The sequence below is a fragment of the Sapajus apella genome, unplaced genomic scaffold, assembly GCF_009761245.1.
Source record: "Sapajus apella isolate SASKATOON/1434 unplaced genomic scaffold, GSC_monkey_1.0 scaffold40, whole genome shotgun sequence".
Classification (NCBI taxonomy): Eukaryota; Metazoa; Chordata; class Mammalia; order Primates; family Cebidae; genus Sapajus; species Sapajus apella.
Window position 1 is genome coordinate 22,180,154 of NW_022436980.1, and position 17,229 is coordinate 22,197,382.

The following is a 17,229-nucleotide window of genomic DNA, read 5'->3' on the forward strand; positions in this document are numbered from 1 at the left end:
TTCCCAGCTCGCCGGGGCCGTCGGCCGGCAGTTCCCAGCTCGCCGGGACCGCGGCCTGGGCCTCGCCGTCGTCCTCGGACTGCGGCCGTCGGGGCACCTTGCTCGCCGACGCTTCTGCCTTCTCTGGGCCTCGAAGTCACACGGGCGGCGACCCTGCTCTCCGTCCGACGCCCCGGACCTCTGCTCCCCCGCCGTGGCCCTGGGCCTGGGCCCCCTCAGGAAGGGGTGACGCGGCGCGAGGCCACGGGCGAGTCACGGCGACGGTGCGCGGAAAGCGCAGGGGCCGCGGGGCGCCGCTCAGGGGCTGCCCTGCTCCGGACCCGGAGGGCGGTGGCTGGGAGGGAGAGCGGCCGCCGGTTGTGCCCTCCGCGCCGGGGCGGCGGGGGTCTGGGGGCCGCGGGCCTGGCGCTGCAGCCTGAGCCTCCCCAGCGAGCACTGCACCGCGGCGTGGACGCGCGGGCTCACCTGCACCCCTGCACTGCGGAGTCCCAGCTGCCGACCCTGCGGGCGCGGACGCATCGCCCGAGGCCAGGCCCCACCTGCGCCCGTAGGGCCGTGAGCTGCGCCCGCTGCTAGCTGTCGAAGTACTCGGCGCCCGTCAGCTGCCTGCAGCCGACGGGGAAGGACGGCGAGGCCGCGCCCGCCGAGAAGGGGGAGGAGGACGAGGAGGCTGGAAGGCAGCCCAGCCGCTGTGCTACCAGCTGCCGCCCGCCTCGCCCCTGCCCTTGGTGGCCGCCGGGTTGGGGTACGGGTGCGAGCAGGGGCCGCACGCGGGGAACACGTAACCATCCAGCACCTCGTCCCCAGGGCCGCCATGGACGCACCGCTCCCACCCGCCGCCGCACCCTAAATAGGCGACTCGCTCCGGCGGCCGGGCGGAGGCGGGGACGGCCCTCGGCTGGGACTCGCGCGCTGCACCGCCCTCCGCGTCCTTCCAGCCGCCGGCTCGTGTCCCCGAGTCGCCGCCGAGGGGGCCCCCCTCCGTCCTTCTCCCTCTGGAATCTCTCTCTCTACACCCGGGTGCTGGCACAGTGACCCTTAGATGATCTGGAAAGAGGGCTTTCTTTGGGATAAAAGGGCTGATTTGTAGAGGCTTGACTTATACATATTAAACCATCCCTGAGTCCCTGATGTGAAATCCACTTGATTGTGGGGTGTTACCTTTTCAATATGCTGTTGAATTCATTTATCTAGTATTTTGTCGATTTTTGCATTAATGTTCATCGGGATATTTGTATATAGTTTGTTGTTGTTGTTGTCCTTTGTCCTTTTACTGTTTTGGTATTAGAGTGATACTGGCTTCATAGTACGACTTTTAGGAGATTCTCTCTTTCTCTCTCTTTCTATCCTTTCTCTATCCTTTGGAATAGTTTTGGTAAGGTTGGTAACAAATCTTTAAATGTCTGATAGAATTCAGCTGTGAATCCATCTGTCCTGTACTTTTTTGTTTTTGGCAATGTTTTTATTACTGTTTCAATTTCAGTACTTGTTATTGTTCTGTTCAGAGTTTCTATTTATTCTTGGTTTAATCTAGGATATTGTATATTTTTAGGAATTTATCCATCTTTTCTAGATTTTCTGTTTTGTGCATGAAAAGGTGTATATAATAGCCTTGAATAATTGTATTTCTCTAGTATCAGTTGTAATATCTCCATTTTATTTCTAATTAAGCTTCTTTGGAACTTTTCTCTTATTTTCCTGACTTATCTTGCTAATGGTCTATCAGTTTTGTTTATCTTTTTATAGAACCAGCTTTTTGTTTCATTTATCTTTTGTATTTTTGTTTTAATTTCATTCAGTTCTACTCTGATCTTTGTAATTTCATTTCTTCTACTGGGTTTGAGTTTGGTTTATTCTTGTTTCTCTAGTTTCTTGACGTATTACTTTAAATTGTCTATTTGTGCTCTTTCAGACATTTTGATGTAGGCGTTTCATGCTATGAACTTCTCTCTTAGCACTGCTTTTGTTGTATGCCAGAGGTGTTCATAACTTGTGTCACTATTATGGTTTAGTTCAAAGACTTTTTAAATTTCTATCTTCATTTAGTTGTTTACCCAAAGTTCATTACGGAGATTATTTCATTTCCACATATTTGTGTAGTTTTCAGGGTGCCTTGTGTTGCTAATTTCCAATTTTATTTCACCATGTTCTACAAGGTTACTTGATATAATTTCGATGTTCTTAAATTTATTGAGACTTGTTTTGTGTCCTGTCATATGGTTTATCTTGGAAAATGTTACTTGTGCTGATGACAAGAATATATATTTTGCAGTTGTTGGGTGAAATGTTCCATAAACATTTGCCAACTCAATTTATTCTGGGCTGTAGTTTAAGTCCATTGTTTCTTTGTTGACTTTCTGTCTTGATAACATGTCTTGAGCTGTTAGTAATGAAGTCCCCCACTATTATTGTGTTGATGTCTATCTCATTTCTTAGATCTAGTAGTCATAGTTTTATGAATTTGGGAGCTCCAGTGTTGGGTGCATGTATATTTGGGATGGTAATATTTTCCTGTTGGAGAATTTATTTTATCATTAAATAATGTCCATCTTTTTAGTTTTTTACTGTTTTTGCTTTGAAGTCTGTTTTGTTTGCCATAGGAATAGCTACCTTTGCTTAGTTTTGCTTTCTATTTGCATGGAATATCTTTTCCACTTCTTTACCTTAAGTTTATGTTAGTCTTTATGTGTTAGCTGAGTCCCTTGAAGACCCCAGAAACTTAGTTGTTGGATTTCTAACAATTCTGCCATTTTGTATATTTTAAGGAAAGCATTTAGGGAATTTATATTCACTGTTAGTGTGGATATGTGAGGTACTGTTCTATTCATCATGCCAGTTGTTGCCTGAATAACTTCTATTTTATAAAAAAAGTTTTAATAGGCCCTGTGAGATTTATATTTTTAGGAGATAGTTTTTGTGTGTGTGTATTTTGAGATATTGTTTCAAGATTTAGAACTCCTTATTGCACTCCAGTCAAAGAAAAAAAAAAAGATTTACAACTTTTATTTTTTCATATGTTGTAGTTCTGTCTTGGTGGTGACAAATTCTCTCAGCATTTATTTGTTTAAAAAGACTATCTTTCCTTCATTTATGCAACTTTGTTTTGCTGGATACAAAATTCTTGGCTGACAATTATTTTGTTTGAGGAGGCTTATGGTAAAACCCCAATCCTTCTGACCAGTAGGATTTCTGTTGTGGAGTCAGCTGTTAATCCGATAGGTTTTCCATGAGAGATTTCCTGATGCTTTTGGCAGCTTTTAAGATTCTTGCCTTCATCTTAATTTTATATAACCTGATGACTGTGTGCCTAGGTCATGATCTTTTTTCAATGAATTTCCCAGGTGTTCTTTGAACTTCCTGTATTTGGATGTCCAGATCTCTAGCAAGGCCAGCGACATTTGTCTGGTTTATTCTCTCAAATAAGTTTTCTAAACTTTTAGATTGCTCTTAATTCTCAAGAACAAAAACTATTCTTAGGTTTGCCCATTTAACATAACTCCAACTTACTGAAAACCCTTGTTCATTTTTTTGATTCTTTTTTCTTCATCTTTGTCAAATTGGGATAATTCAAAACCTTTGTCTTTGAGCTTTGAAGTTCTTTTATCTGTTCTAATCAACTGTTGAAACTTTTGAATGCATGTTGTATTTCTCTCAGTGTGCGTTTCATTTTCACAAGGTGTACTTGTTTTTTCTTTTTATTTATTTCTCTGAATAATTATTCATTTATATTTTGTATTTTTTGAAGAATTTAGGTAGTTTTCGTCTTTCTGTGGTACTTCTTTGAGTAAATTAATAATCAACCTTCTGAATTCTTTATCTGGTAATTCAGAGATTTCTTGTTTTGGATCCATTGTTGGGGATCTAGTATAATTTCTGGGTGTGTCATAAAATCCTGTTCAGTCATATTACCAGAATTATTTTCATGATTCTTTCTCATTGGGGTAAATTATTTCATTTGGAAGATCTGAAACTCAAGGACTGCTGTTCAGATTTTTTCATCCCATGTGGCAATCTCTTGCTGTGGTGTTCTCCTATTTTTTTTTTTTTTTTTGAGACGGAGTTTCGCCCGTGTTACCCAGGCTGGAGTGCAATGGCGCGATCTCGGCTCACCGCAACCTCCACCTCCTGGGTTCAGGCAATTCTCCTGCCTCAGCCTCCTGAGTAGCTGGGATTACAGGTACGCACCACCATGCCCAGCTAATTTTTTGTATTTTTAGTAGAGACGGGGTTTCACCATGTTGACCAGGATGGTCTCGATCTCTTGACCTCGTGATCCACCCGCCTCGGCCTCCCAAAGTGCTGGGATTACAGGCGTGAGCCACCGCACCCGGCCTCTCCTTTTTCCCCTATGGATTGGGCTTCTTGAGAGCTGGACTGCAGTGATTGTTATTGCTCTTCTGGGCGTAGCCACCTAGCAGGGCTGCCAGGCTCCAAGGTGCTGCTGGGGGATGTCTGCAAAGAGTCCTGTGAAGTGATCCATCTTCAGGTCTCTCAGCCATGGAAACCAGCATCTGCTCTGATACAGGTGGCAGGGGAGTGGGAGTAGATTCTGTGAGGACCTTGACTGTAGATATGTGTAGTGTGCTGACTTTCTTGAATGCTGGTTATGCTAGCAATGAAATTGTTACATGGACAGACTCAGGACTTCTGCTTAGCCAGGATGTTTTAGTCAGTGGAATTAGCTGTTGTCTTCTTACTTTGAGCAGGGTTTTACGGCCATGAGTTGCCGTAATCGCTTGAGCTTGTTTGCTTCAGCCAGGAGGTGGCACTTTCAAGACAGCAACAGCTGTTGGAGTAGAAGGGGTACAAAAGCTTGCTCTAAGTTGGCCAGGATAAGTATTCAAATTTCTCAGGCTATGAACAAGGCCATACAGCTCCCAAAATTTATGTTTTTTGTGTGTTTGGATACCAGGGCAGGAAGAGAAATAACATCGGGTGGGGGCAGGGTTACACATATGTGAACTCAGACTCTTCTTGGGTGGGGCTTGCCATAGGTGCTGTCAGGGATGGGGTTGGTTCTCAGGCCAATGGAGTTATGTTTCAGAGGGGATTATGGCTGCCTCTGCTGTGTCATACAGCTGACCAGGGAAGTGGAAGGAGGCTGGCAGTGACAGTCCTTAACCAGCTTCCAGGCAGCTGAGGAGACCGGTCTTGCTCCTGCTGTGCCCCACCAACAGGGCCAAGTTTATATCAGGCAGCCCCTGTGGCTCAGTCATTGCCCCTGGCTACAGGCCTCTGAGAAGGCAATCATGCATTTAGGCCACACCCCTCCATGCCTTCCCACACTTTAAGCCACAGCTCCTGTGCTTATATCTGCAGCATTTCCTGTTTGCTGCCTGGATTGCCGTCAAGAAAATTCGTCCCCAGTCAGCATTATTACAAAGTTCAGTTGGAAGCTTCTTTCATCCTGAGACATCCTCCCTAATTCTGCTGGCTGCCTTCTCCAAGGACCCCTGTGAGATAAAGTCACCCATGGCTTTGCTGGGCTCAAGCTGGAGAATGGGAGTAACTACCGGGCTCTTCCTACTACTTCTTCTGCTTTTATATTTTGCATGACTCCCTTTCAGGATCCCCAGTGGGGATGTGTGTTCAGAGGCAGATTTTCCCCTACAAACTTTTTTTGCTATCTCACAGAATTTGCAGTTTCAAATTATTTCAATGGATCTATGAATTCTTGCAGGTTGCTTGGTATATTTCTGAGGTGTTTTTGGAGCAAAAGTTCACAGTTTGAGACTTCAAACACTGTTCTGTCATCCAGGTGGGAGCTGTACCTTTCTCCTGTCTCCCGTCATTTTCTCCCTGTGACTCCACATTTTTAGACAGACTTAAAGAAGTTAATTTTCCCAAGGTGATATAATTAATTTATCATATATGCTCTGGAATCTAAACTTGAATATAGGCAATATAAGATGTCTAAGATACTATAAAAGATATTGTTTGTCTTCCTCATATGCAGAAAATAGAAATAAGCTGTCCAGTCTAACTTGGTTATTTGGATTAGTTTTTCAGTACCACCTTCTTGTCAATATTCAGCAGGACACCACCTTGCAACAGAAAGAAACCTTAAGAAATACCTCTCAACAGCTAAAATCTCTTCAGGCCCAGAGTATGGAGCTTGCAGAAAAGCTGCAGCATGTGACTGAAACACTGTTGTGTGCTCTATGACAAAACTGGAGGTAAACATGTCCTGGTCACTCTATCCCCATGCTATCTTGCATACAGAACATATGTGTGTGTGTGTGTGTGTGTGTGTGTGTGTGTGTGTATGCATGTATTAGGAGTTAGAGTGAGACTAGATAGAAGTAAATAATTTTTAAAATGTAAGCATTTGTTAAATATAAATATTGAGAAAAGAATTATCATGTATAGGACTATATATGTGTATGCACACACATATCTATAAATGAAAATTTAAAAATTTCTCGGCTGGGCATGGTGGCTCAAGCCTGTAATCCCAGCACTTTGGGAGGCCGAGGCGGGTGGATCACGAGGTCAAGAGATCGAGACCATCCTGGTCAACATGGTGAAACCCCGTGCCTACTAAAAAAAAAAAATACAAAAAATTAGCTGGGCATGGTGGCACGTGCCTGTAATCCCAGCTACTCAGGAGGCTGAGGCAGGAGAATTGCCTGAACCCAGGAGGCGGAGGTTGCGGTGAGCCGAGATCGCGCCATTGCACTCCAGCCTGGGTAACATGAGTGAAACTCCGTCTCAAACAAACAAACAAAAAAATTTCTCTTCTCCCCTTCCGAGTCTGAGGCATGTGTCATCCTTCCAAATCCCTTTTACATTTTCTCTTCCTTTCCCAGGTATTTATGAAGGTTACTACCTCATTCCTGCACTTTTTCCTCCGAGTTCTTCCATGTCCCAGAGTCATTCTGCATCTCTTTGTTAACCTTTCTCTCATATTTTTATATCAATATTAGTGTTTAATTCTGTGCCTTAAAAGCAACGGGTCAGGAATAAATCTTGGTAGATGTGATTTCTGCTTTCAGAATATTGATATGTGTTCCATATTTACTGAGACATAACAAGTTATTAAACCTGGAGAAATTTCTGATTGGCCTCAGGACAGATGCTTTTCCTCTTAAGCATTCGAGCATCTATGTGAAGCAGGACTTGTGTGTGCTCTGAGAAAAGTGCTGGCTGCCCCATGCATGTCTGTACCTGTATGTAATTATGCCACCAAATCGAAAGGTTTTCTTGTGTACTTTACATAGCAGTTTGCCACGTCTCAGAGTCACTCTGAGATTTTTCTACTCTTATTGGATGGGGCTCCTCTGCAAGACCTGGCTGTGGAAGGATGGAACCCCTCACTCTTTTGAACCGTAAGCCTTCAGAACATTTGATGGGAAGGGCATTTGCTTGAGTGATAGAGTTCAAGAATTTCGTTCATCAAGTATTAATCAAACTTCTTCTTTGTACTGAATACTGTGTTTGCATAAGGATGACTGAAGATGTTTGAACCATAGTGCTTCCTCATTTTTTTTTTTTGAGATATGGTCTTGCCCTTTTGCCCAGGCTATAGTGGTGTAACTTCTGCTCACTGAACCTCTGCCTCCCAGGCTCAAGGTCTCCTCTCACCTCAGCATCCCGAATAGCTCTGATTACAAGCGTGCACCACCGCATCGAGCTAATTTTTTTAAAAAAATTTTTGTAAAGATGGGTTTATGCTGTGTTGCCCAGTCTTGTTTAGAACTTCTGGACTTAGGTGATTTTCCTGTCTTGGGGCTGGGATTAAAAGCATAAGCCACTGCATCCAGCCAGTGGTTGCTTTTGAACTGCTTATAAGCCAGTGAGGGAGACAGATACATATCATTTGTAAAATATCGGGGATAGTTCTCTTGCTGCTTTCAGAAGTTTGTGTCTGGGACAAACTGGATGAGAGAAGGAAGAGACAGAGAGAGACACCTTTATGGATGAGCAAATTGAAGCCCAGAAATCCAGGCTGTAATAGTGGTTGCCTAAAGTCACACAACTTGCCAATACTTAGAGATAGGATAAGATTTCTTGGCTTTCTGTGCAGTAAAATAAGGAGCACACCTTTAAAAAATACAGTCTCTGAGAAAAGATATGCAGAAAATGTAAGGAGTAGTATAAAATACTAGTTATGCTGTGAGCATTTAGATAGGAGTACACATGGTATCTGTGTTAGTCCATTTTTGTGTCATTATAAAGGAATACCTGAGGCTGGGTGGTTGATAAAAAAAGGGAAAGCTTAATTGGCTCATGATTCTGTCGGCTATACAAGCACCTGCTCGGCTTCTGGGGAGGCTTCAGGAAGCTTTACTCATGGTGGAAAGCAAAGCAAGAGCTGGCATGAGAAGAGATAACAAAAGACGTTGGGTGGGGTGGGGGAGGGTGAACATTTCAGGCCCTTTTAAACCACCAAATCTTGTGTGAACTGAGTGAGAAATTACTAATCACCAAGATGAGGGCCCCAAATTATTCATGGGGATCTGCCCCCATGACCAAAACACCTCTGACACTGCCATCCCCTCCAACAATGGGATGACATTTCAACTGAAATTTGGAAATGACAAACATCCAAGCCATGTCAGTATCCTTTGAAATAGGAAAATGTAGTTTTTCCGGAACTCCTGACCTCAGGTGATCCACCCACCTCGGCCTCCCAAAGTGCTAGGATTACAGGCGTGAGCCACAGCGCCCGGCCGGAAAATGTAGTTTTTCTATCAAAACGTATTTCACGTAAAGCCACGTTTGAACAGACACCATTCTTCCCTATATACAATATAGCATTTATTCTCCCAGGAGACAGGACATATTCTATGTAATCATTTATATTTTACAGCTATCTGAGTTACAGAGAGGTAGATAACTTTTTAAGTGGCAGGAAAATCATATAAATTTGAAGTAGAACATATAGCTTACTTTTGGTTAGAAATGATTTTTGTTGTTTTGGGTGACCTGCTGTTTCTAAGAATGAGTATGGAAATTGAGGGGCGGAAAAGAAAGAGGTTGATGACCCTACATTTCAAGTAAACTCATTTTAGTATAGAGACTATAATTTCATCACCAAGGAAGAATGGATACTTAATACTTCATTTTAGAAATAGAGTGTGATTAACTTTACTTTTTCCTTCTTTGAAAGGCTTCATATTGTATTAGATGACACAATCCCAAGAAGCAGAGGCTGTGTGGCCATCATCAATGGAATGGCTTTCTCAAAGGACTGCCAAGAGTTGAGGTGGTGTGTGTGTGAGAGGAGGGTGAGAAAAGTGAAGCCAAAAAGCCTCCATTGGCCTCCCTGAACCATTTGGCAAAAGTGATTGACTCTCCAGCTGCAACTACAGCAGAGTTGAGCCAAGTAAGGTCAATGCAAGGGCTGCTTGAGACATCGGGAAATGGAACGTAATCAGGAAAGACCGTCTCTGTCACTAGTACAAGATGGAGTCTCATGTTTCCTGTTCACAATCACCAGCCTTTCCAAGCTTGGGTCCATGCACATATTTGCCAGTCACAAGAAGTCCTATTTATATGCCACTAACAAGCTTCAGAAATTCATAATGTCATCTACCTTTGCACCTAAGTGACAAAGAATAGCTTAAATTCCAGAACGAAACTCAAAGACTTTCTTCTTTTCTTCTAGAGCCTTCAAATTCACTGTGCTCTTAATAGATTTGCCTTCTTCTGACATATTCTGAAGGCAACTAAATCACAGTTTTCTGCAAAAACAGCTCCTTGTATATATGCACAGGTACCTGAAGAGTGTGTCTGGGAAATAGTACCTTGGAGTCTAAATCTGTAGGCAGGGAAAGAAAAAAAAAAATCTTAGATTTACTGCCACCTTGTTTCAGAAGCTTAGCTTTCGAAACCTTTTGTCTTAAAGCCACCAGTCAGTAATAAATGAGGGAAGGAAAATTCAAGAAAAGGTCTGAATGGGTAAATGAGTAAATCTTTTCATAAGAGAGGTGAGGAAGGAGACTTTGAGAAATTCCCCAAGCTTCTCTCTGGCAAGAAGAGGGCGTTGGTGGAATGCGGGCCATGACTTCACTAGCAGATTCAGCAAAGACGAGGAAACTGACATGACAGGCATCAAAAAGAATGGGAAACTTAAAAGTAGGGCATCAAAGAAGAACCGTCCTCCCAGAGCCACGGGTAGTGGGGCTTCCTCCAAGACAGCCCAATCCGGAATGGGAAACTGGAATGGGAAACTGCTTGCAGGATGAAGTCCTGTGGGGAGTAATGTTTCTGAGTTTGCGGAATCTACATGGTGGTTTTAGAATCCAAAAGTCAGTTAGCATTAGATCCATAAAACTAAAGAACCAAAGGGGATTTTCGACATCCCCTTGATGGTTTTGTGGAAACACTTACCGAAGCCCAGAGATACTATGGAGCCTGTCAGTCCAAGGTCATGCACAAAACTGGTGGTCAGACTAAGCTAAAAAACAGATATCTTGGCTCTCAAACAAGAATTCCTCCAGTGACAATCTAAACCAGATTTATTTTCCTATCAACCAATACTCCAGCCCAACAAATATCCAAAATCACTCACCAGATCTGCTGTACTATTAATTTTCAGCAACTTGGCATCCAAAGATAAGCAGTTCTCTTGGTGAAACAGGGTTTCACCATGTTTCTACTAAACAGGACCAGATAGATGTTTATTATGGAATTATTTTTAAAAGTGAAAATTAGAAATGACCTAAATGCCCAACGAGGAAATGGCTAGGTCAATTGGGTGATATTAATGATGTGGCATTACTATTATTATTCCTATACTATAGAAGAATTAAAATGTTATAGAGTATTAACTTTAACAAATATAGAGTGTATGTCTGTTATGTGCCAAGTATTCTGTGTTGGCACTATCTGTTGTAACCACTACATGTGGCCATGAGAACCTGGATTGTAGTAACCTGAACTGAGATATACTGTAAGGGTAAATTACACACTAGATTTTGAAGAAGAATGAGAAAAAGAACGTAAAATATCTGAACTTCTTTATAGTGATAACATCTTAGAGAAGGACTATTGAGATTACAGATTACAATTTCATTTTTATCTTTTTACTTTTAATAAAGTAAAGTGTGGCTATAAGAACATTTAAAATTATATATGTGGCATGCATTATATTTCTATTGGACAGTAATATTCTATTTACCAGATATACAGTAGTAAACAATACAGTTTTTGGCCTCCTAAAATTAAATCTTTTGTGTAGAACATGGACAATAAGCAGAGAAATAGAAGTGTATGTTGTGGTGAGTTATATGCAAACAGTATAGCAGGGTAAGGGCCTGTGTATGTGCAGGGGGATTATTTTAGAAAAGATTCTTCTTCCACTTCAGAAAATGGATGTGGGAGGAAATGAGATATCTGTGGATAGAGCAGGAGATGGTAGGAGGTTGATGTCTTGTGGGAAAAGTCAGGTGTGGATTGGGACAGACAAGTCAGTTGGGGCCTGGTGGAATCTCTGCTTCAAGGAAGTAGCCAGCATCTAGAGAGGATGGAAAGAAAGATGGAGGGGGTGAGATAGGGAGAAAGAGCTCAGGGGATTCTTGGGGAAGGCAGAAGGATGCAGGCCCAGTGTCGCTGTAGTTCAGGTAAAGCAATTCCTGGTTCTATGAATAACAAAACTATATATATATGGTATACTATGGCATTAGATAGAGCATTAGTTGGCTGCTGTCACAGAGACGCAGAAGAGGAGTGGCTCAAACTGTTGAGAAGTGTATTTCAATCTTGTGGCAGTGGTGTAAGGAGTCCAGAGTATGGCAGCTCCACTTGTCTCGTAGCTCCACCCTCCCTGGTTTCTTGCCTTGGCCCACATGGTCCAAGATGGTGTACCACTGCACCTTTCAGCCAGTGGGAAAGAGAAAGCCAGGGGCATGTCCTTTCCCTCTAAGGGTTTCTCCACCTTGGCACTATTCATATCTGGGGTTGGATAATTCTGTTTTGGAGGTGATCCTGTGCATTATACTTTTAGTAGCATCACTGGTCTCTACCCGCAAGATGCCAGTACCATCTCCCAATTGTGACAGCTAAGAACGTCAGACATTACCAAATATCTCTCGTGGGGGTGGGGCAAAGTCACCCCTAGTTGAGAACCACTGCTTTAAGAGTACTACTCAGAAGCACCCCACGGCACTCCTGATCACATCTCATTAATGGCCTGAACTTCATTACTTAGCCCTCTTAAGGGTAAAGGAGTCTTGGAATTGCCTTTTTCAGATGACCAAGTGCCCAGCTAAAAATTGGCTAAAGAAGAAAAAAAGCTAGCTGATTCTCCCATACCCTTGTTGCTACAAGGAATGGAAATTCTGTAGCTGATTGAGGAGGTGGTCCTGTTCTTTTCATCTTTAAGGCTGAGTTTTAGTCATTACTCCCTTTAACTCACTTGCATAAAAATACTGGTGGTACGGAACACTCAGTACCTAAGGAGCAACAATCCTATTTGAAAAGAATGGGCATTATTACTCCAGGGAGAGAAACCGAATTCTGAAATGGAGGCTAGAGTAGATTGGATTTTCACTTGTCATTTGGCACCATCTGGTGGAAATTTACAAATGACAATTCCTCAAGCATTTGATTTGTCCCTGGCATGCGTTTCAAATTTTAAATGAATTACAGGTATTGATCGACTTACGACCTATGCAACTTACGACCATTTGACTTTACGACCACAACCGCTAGCCACGACTGCTCTGCGTCAGGCAGCACAAACGTTGACCAGCTGAGCGTACGACGGTGCGGACCAGCTTCCGGCAGCACTACCCTCTCTGCGTGCACCATTTCAACTGTACATATAGCCTACTCAAGTTACGACCAAATCGTGTTACGACCGGTCTGCGGTCCCGACCGTGGTCGTAAGTCGAGCGCTAGTTGTATAGCAAAACTTCAAAGAGCCCTGTCAGCTGAAGAACTCCAAAGCAAGATCTCTCACTTTTGGAACTATCGGCATTTGGGACTGCATAATTCATTGTGGGGGCTATTCTGTGCATTGTAGGATGTTTAGAAACATTCTTGTCCTCTGCCCACTGGATGTCTCTCCCTTGCCTCCATTTATGACATCCAAAAATGTTTCCAGCCATTGCTAAATGTCCCTAGGGTGGGGGTGGGGTGAGGAATGGCTCCTGGTTGAGAGCCACTCCTTGACACAAGACAACTAAAATCCCAGTGCCTGCTAAGGCATAGTAGTCCCCTATCAGTGTATCCTGGTGTGTCTGGAAAGGATGCGAGGCAGTGCTGGGAGAAAACGGCACCAGACGCAGCAGGACATGTCCTCTGGTTTACACTTTGGAGAGTTTTGCTCCTGCTTATGTCAACCGTAGGAGATGAGACTGAGGGAGAGAAGCCAAAAGACATGGCTAGAGAATGCACAGTTTTTTAAAGTTCCTATGGTAAGGAAATATATAGAGGCCATTACCTGACACAGGAAATAGCACAGACAAATGTAACTCTGGTACTGGGGCCCCAAAGTTCAGGTGTCAGGTGTAGAAATCCTGCCAGCTGTGGGCAGCCATAGCTAATCTCATGGGACTTTTTGCATCCTCCCCTGTTCCTCGGTCGGGAACCATCTGCCACCTAAGTGTTGTGGAGAAACAGCTTGGAAACCAGTCCCTTACCTGGATCAAGTAAGTGATGCTAAACTACCTGCAAACAGTAGTCCTGAACTCTTACTTTGAAGTTGGGTAAAGGGAAGAGAAGTTTCCCAGCAGCACCCCGTAGCAGGCTGTCACTTTAGGTCCGGCTTGGGATGTCTGCCGTAACTTTCCCTTCTTCTCACCTCAATCCCCTCCTCACCGGCCCCAGATCTTTCACTTCAGCAGATGACCACTTCCTATTGACAAAAGTGAGATGACCAGGCACAAATTTCATCACCTTGAGATATGTTGCTGTCTGCACTCACTATGCTCTTGGTTCAGAGAAAGAGGCACCACGGTGAGTGCTTTTGTTTCTGCCTAGGCCAACTCAGTCACGTTGTTCTCTGGACCCAATTCCTGTCCTCACAGGCACCTCACACCCCCAATTGTACACCTCTCATATCGTTGCCTCTCTCTTTCCTGGTTTCTTCCCTATCAGCATCAAACTTACTCAGGTTCTCTCATCTTTAAAATCATTTGGGCTGGTTTTTCACTCCCCTCTCCTCACCTTTCGATTTTTCCACTTCTCTTTTCGGTTATACTTCTGTAAGAAGTGAGATACCTTTATTTCCTTACCTACATTCCACTCACCCCACAGCCGGTTCTCTTCAAGCATGTCCATTCCAGTACAACTGTCTCACTGGCGTCACTGCTGACTTTTTCCATCTGCTGTACTTTGGCCTCTCTGCAGTATTTAATACTATTGTCCATGCCCTTTTTCTTTTAAAATTACAAGATTTTCCCTCCCCAGACTGCAAAGGTAACATGTGCTTAATGCAAAATGACACAAATCTTGGAAAATGGAAGAGCTTAAGTACAAAGGAAAACAACAAGAATGACTTGCAATGCCAGTACTTTAAAGTAACCATTCTTTAGCATATAACAATTTTAAATGTATGTGTACTCAACACTGGAGTACCCAAATATATAAAGTGAATATTATTAGAGCTAAACAAACAGGCTCCAATACAATAATAGGTGAAGATTTCAACACCCCACTTTTCAGCATTTGACAGATCTTCCAGACGGAAAATCAACAAGGAAACATCAGACTTAATCTGCACTATAGACCAAATATCTAATAGGTATTTAGAGAACATTTCATCCAATAGCTGCAGAATACACATTTTTTCCTCAATACATGGATTATTCTCAAGGATAAACCATATGTTAGTTCATAAAACTAGTCTTAAAACATTCAAAAAATTACAATGATATCAAGCATCTTCTCTGACCATAATGGAATAAAACTAGAAATTGAGGAATTTTGGAAACTATTCAAATACATGAAAATTAAACAATATGCTCCTGAATGACCAATGGGTCAATGAAGAAATTAAAAAAAGAAATCAAAAAATGTCTTAAAACAAATGAAAATAGAGGAAGAGGCAGTACTTGCAAACTCATTCTGTAAGGCCAGTGTTACCCTGATACCAAAACCAGACAAAGACACATCAGATGACAACAACAAAAAGAACACAAAAACTACAGGCCAATATCCCTGATGATTATTGAAGCAAAAATCCTCAACAAAATATTAGCAAACTGAATTAAACACGACCAAGTGGGATTTATCCCTGGGATGCAAGGGTGGTTCAACATAGGCAAATCAATCAATGTGATACATCATATTAACAGAATGAAGGACAAAACCATATGATCATTTAGATTGATGCTGAAAAAACATTTGATAAATTTCATCATCCCTTCAGGCTAAAAACCTTCAAAAAGACTACCAAAATATTAGAACTGAAACATTCAGTAGAGTTGCATGATACAAAATCAATATACAAAAATCAGTAGCATTTCCATATGCTAACAATCAACAAACTGAAAAAGAAATAAGGCCAGGTGTGGTAGCTAATACCTATAATCCCAACTTTGGAAGGCTAAGGCGGGCGGATCATGAGGTGAGGAGTTTGAGGCCAGTCTGACCAACATGGTGAAACCCCTTCCCTACTAAAAATACAAAAATTAGCAGGGCATGGTGGTGCATGCCTGTAATCCTAGCTATTCAGGAGGCTAAAGCAGGAGAATCACTTGAACCCTGAAGGCAAAAGTTGTAATGAGCAGAGATCGCACTCCACTCTGGGTGATAGAGTGAGATTCCGTCTCAAAAAAAAAAAAATAGGTGGTCCAGTTTACAAAAGCCACAAATAAAATTAAATACATACAAATTAACCAAACAAGTGAAATATCTCTTTAATGAAAACCATACAACACTGATGAAAGAAATTGAAGAGGACACCAAAAAAATTCATGTTCATGAATTGGAAAAATTGATATCATTAAGATGTCCATACTACCCAAAGTGATCTATAGATTCAATGCAATGCCTATCAAAATGCCAATGACATTCTTCACAGAAATAGAAAAAAAATCATAAAATCTATATGGAACTACAAAACACTCAGAGTATCCAAATGTATCATACAGGAAAACAAAACAAAACAAAACAAAAAACTAAAAGAATCACATTACCTGACTTCAAATTATACTACAGAGCTATAGTAACCAAAACAGCTTGGTACTGGCATAAAAACAGACACATAGACCAATGAACAGAACCAAGAATCCAGAAAAAATTTCACATACCTATATTGAGCTCATTTTCAACAAAGGCAGGAGAACATACACTGGGGAAAAGACAATCTTTTCATTAAATGGTGTTGGGAAAACTCGATGTCCATATGCAGAAAAATGCATCTAGATCCCTATCCCTCTCACCATATACAAAAATCAAATCCAAATGAACTAAATAATTAAATCTAAGACCTCACACTGTGAAGCACTACTGCAAGAAAATATTGGGGAAACTCTCCAGGACCACATTCTGGGCAAATACTTCTTAAGTAATACCCCACAAACAGAGGCAACCAAAGCAAAAATGGACAAGTGGAATCATATCAAGTTAAAAAGCTTCTGCACAGCAAAGGAAACAATCAACAAAGTGAAGAAACAGTCCATAGAATGGGAGAAAAGATTTGCAAACAATTTTTTTCCCTCTGACAAGGGATTAATCACCAAAATATATAAGGAGCTCAACAACTCTATAGGAAAAAAAACCTTAATAATCTGATTTTTAACAGAAAGAAAAACATTGTATATTCTTACTCATTTGTGGGATCTAAACATCAAAACAACTGAACTCATGGAGATAGAGAGCAGAAGGATGATTACAAGAGGCTGGGAAGGATAGTGGGGGGTGATGGGGAGGTGGGGGTAGTTAATGGGCCCCCAAAATAAAGTGAATGAATAAGACCTGGTATTTGATAGCACAACAGGGTGACTATAATTCAAAATAATTTAATTGTGCATTTAAAAATAACTAAAAAAGGATAATTGGACTGTAAGACAAAGGATACAGGCTTGAGAGGATGGACACTCCACCTTTCATGATGTGATAATTATGCATTGCATGCCTATATCTAAACATTTCATGTATACCATAAATACATCCACTTACTATATTCCCACAATAATTAAAACTGAAAAAATGAAATAACCACTCTTTATATTTAGTGTATGTCCTCCTAGTTTTTTTCATACTAATACATTTATTTACATATGTACTACTTTGGCTCACTCATACAGCAAAGTGGTTTCTTGTGGATATTATTGT

General features: G+C 42.0%; 1 pseudogene; it reads right to left on the minus strand.

The window, feature by feature from the left end:
- Positions 1-6,184, minus strand: part of LOC116565382 — a 7,121-nt pseudogene extending 937 nt beyond the window's left edge.
- Positions 6,185-17,229: the final 11,045 nt, after the last annotated feature.